This window comes from Callospermophilus lateralis, unplaced genomic scaffold (assembly GCF_048772815.1).
Source record: "Callospermophilus lateralis isolate mCalLat2 unplaced genomic scaffold, mCalLat2.hap1 Scaffold_130, whole genome shotgun sequence".
In the NCBI taxonomy this organism is placed as follows: Eukaryota; Metazoa; Chordata; class Mammalia; order Rodentia; family Sciuridae; genus Callospermophilus; species Callospermophilus lateralis.
The window spans coordinates 1946204-1950072 of NW_027512473.1; the positions used below are offsets into that span (position 1 = coordinate 1946204).

At 32.9% G+C, this 3869-nt stretch overlaps 1 pseudogene; it reads left to right on the forward strand.

The window, feature by feature from the left end:
* The first annotated feature begins 1796 nt into the window (after positions 1–1796).
* LOC143404477 (mitotic spindle assembly checkpoint protein MAD2A pseudogene) lies at positions 1797–2400 on the forward strand (annotated as a pseudogene).
* The last annotated feature ends 1469 nt before the right edge of the window (positions 2401–3869 follow it).

Consider the following 3869-nt stretch of genomic DNA (forward strand, 5'->3'; position numbering starts at 1 on the left):
TCCTAATTAAAATAAAATACACTGCATGTTTGTATAAATATATCAAAATATATTCTGCCATGTATAACTAAATATAACCAATAAAAAAAGAAACTATAAAAAACTATGGATGATGAAAACTAACAAACAGTACCATCACAGTTAGAATTTTGAGGAAAGTTCAACAAATGTAAGAAAATTTGGTTATTTTCATTGTACACAGCACTTTTAGATAACAATTATGACTGATAATATTATTCCAGAACCATTAGACTTTCCTTATTATCTCTCCAGAAATATATCCAAATCTTCATTCTAGTCAAAAAATAACACAATCCTCTATATATAACCTATCAAGAACAGGCTACTTTTACCCAATTACAAAATGTTAAGTGACATAAATACATCCCCATTTGAACTTGTTCTTCAAGGATAAATGAAACTTTTTTTTTTAAATGAAGTAGAATGTTCTTATTAATAGATGATTCCCTAGATAAATACTGTCCAATCTTTTAATTATCAGAGTGGCATTCCTTAGAATGCAAAATATTTAGGAAGTCTAATTAATCTTTTCTCAGATTATGGTCATAATATAATTAGGAACATACAAACCCAACCTGGAAAAAAATAATTTATGTTTAGAGGAAAAATTGTATTTAGAAGTATTCTTGTAAGCTTTGTATTTTAGAAGGCTTGTACGCTTTGGGAACACAAATACATTTGGCATACAAAGAAGCCAGTAATAGTTAGCATCACAGCCTCTCAAAAGTCCTTTATATAATAACTTAGCTTTTACTTTGGAAGCAAAATTCATAGCTCAGAAAGATACCTGCAATTATGTGGTTCTGCCTCCAGCAGGTGTACATAAGTTTGCAGCATGAAAGAAAATCGAAGGATAGCTTTAGACCTCTTATAAGTTTAAGAAATAGTGCTCATGATCTCAAATAGACTAATTAGGATGTACAAGTGCCTCTCATATATACACAATAACAAAATGCTTATTTAATCTAAGCAAACATATGCAAACCAGGTTTTAAACAGCAGGGCTTTTTCCCTTCCATCTGAGGGTCCTGAATACAAATGGCAGAAATGCCAAAAGTCTTGTTGACCATTTTATGTATGTAAGATACAAATATAATCCACATTACATAAAAGAGCATTCATTAGTCATTTTTCATGCATTATACCTATATAGCTTTAACTCCACAAACTTTTAAATAATAATTATACAAAGTCCAAATACATAGCATATTTAGTCCTCAAATACGTAAACCTTTTAGTCAGAGATATGGTAAGGTATCAAATACATCATAGTAACCTAAATTAATAGTTGTCCATTTAACCATATTATAAACCAGATTTAGAACATGTTATTTAAGAATTGATCAAACTGAGTTGGGTATGGAGGGAGTGCATGGGAGATTAGATGAATTCTAGATAGGGAAGAGGAGTGGGAGGGAAAGTGAGGGGGCAGGGGATTAGCAAGGATGGTGGAATGTGATGGACATCATTATCCAAAGTACATGTATGAAGACTTGAGTTGGGTGTCAACACACTTTATATACAAACAGAGACATGAAAAATTGTGGTATATATGTGTATTAAGAATTGTAATACAAAAAAACAATATACTTGTATAAAGGCATGAATTGGCGAGAACATGCTTTTTATATAGATATGAAAAATTGTGCTCTAAATGTGTAATAAGAATTGTAATGCATTCCACTGCTGACATGTATTTTAAAAAATAAAACAATAAAAAATTAAAAAAAAAAGAATTGATCAAACTGAGAGCTCATCGTGGGAGGAGCCTCACCATGGCACAACAGCTATCCCAGAAGCAAGGCATCACCCACCCTGTGCAGGAGTGCGGAGATGATGGCCAAGTTCTTTTTATTCTATATAAATGTGGCATGTATCCCTCTGAAACCTTCACTGGAGTGCAGAAGCATGGACTAACCCTGCTGGTAACTACTGACCCTGAGCTCATAAAGTACCTCAACAGTGATTTGGAACAGCTAAAAGATTGGCTGTACAAGTGCTCAGTTCAGAAGCTGTTGGTGGTCATCTGATTAATTCAAGATGGGGAGGTCCTCGAAAGGTGGCAATTTGACATGGAGTGTGACAAATCTGCAAAAGACGACAGTACTCCCAGAGATAAGTTTCAGAAAGCTATCCAGGATGAAATTTGCTCAATGATCAGACAGATCACAGTGACAGTGACGTTTCTACTATTGTGGGAAGTTTCTTGTTCATTTGATCTACTGATTTATACAAAGATCTGTTTTGTACCTCAAAAATGGGAAGAGTCGGGACCACAGTTCATTACCAATTCTGGGGAAGTCCCTCTTGTTTACTACCACAATCCACAAAGTAAACAGCATGGTGGCCCACAAAACTCCTGTCAGTGACTGGGGGTGAGATGAAGAAGATAATGTCTGATAATTCTCAAATGTGCTTTTCCTAAAACCACGTCAACCACAGCGGATGTGTTGTATTTCATTGGTTAGTTCTAGCTGGGGAGCAAGCAGCATCCTGGATGAACTGTGCACAACTGTTCCATGTTTGTACCTGTGTTACTTGCCACAGAGTTAAGTAGTGAGTACACTGAATGTTGTTCCAGAGAAGCCAGCAGATTTTGTCAGTGATGCAACAAGAATTCCTCTGAACATGATAGTGTAGATGGAAAATCTTTTGCTACAAAGCTAATTATTCTAAATGTTTTGGTGAAGGTACTTGACCCAGAATATAGATAGAGAGATATTTGAATATAAAATAATATAGCAAAAGAGCTCTGGACATTCAGAATCTTTGTTTAGATCCTGAAAGTAATGAAAAACTGCTTTATTGGGTCCTTTGACATTTATTATATTTTATATTTCCCACATGAATAAAATGATTATTGTTTGGTCTCAATATATATAACTTGAACCATGATGCAATGGCTAATTGTACTATTTAATTCTTGTAATACAGAACTCTTAGACATTTTAAATAGTTTATAAATCAAGCTTTAAATAATAATGGCGAATAAAGTTACATCTGTTTTAAATTTGTCTTAAAAAAAAGAATTGACCAAACTATGCTATGTGCATGTATAAATATATCACAATGAATTTCACTTTTATGTATAACTTATAATGTAACAATTTGAAAATTAATAAAAGGAAGATCAACAGAGTAGAGGAAGGTGACCAGGGAAAGGAGTAGTGGAAGGAAGGAAATAGTCTTGGGGTTTGAAATGGAGTCAATTATGTTATATATATTTATGAGTATGTCAAAATGAATCCCACATTTATGTATAACTCTAATGTGTTAATAAAATGAACTTAAAAAAAACACAGATATCTAAGTAAACAGTGACTTTGCCAACATTCTTTTCCCTAAGTAATTAAAGCCTAACAATAGCAGAATTCACAAGAAATGATCTCAATAAAACATAATCTTTGTACTTCAAACCAGGTCTTTGTAAATGCATCTAAGAGCAGGTCAATATTTTAAGAAAACCTTAACTATTTTAAACATGTAAAATTATCTTTTATTTTTATATCTATGAATCAAGAATTATTTGTAGAAAACTGCTTACATAACCTTTAAAATGAGAGACAACTTCATCATACATAAAAATATCCTTTCATAAGTGTTAGGCTCCATAAACATTCTGTGATGTGCTCAGACCCCTGGTGGCTTGCTTTAACCTATGGGGTTTTGCCCTTATCTTCACTTTTACATTTTGACATTCTGTTTTAGGATAAAATCTTTTCTTATCCTTTCTTATCCAAAGAATATTCTTTTCTCTTTAACCTTTCTTACCACAAATCTGTCCTTGTACCTACAACTCTCTTCATATTTCCTTCTCTCCTACATATTGATTCCCTAAATTTACATTT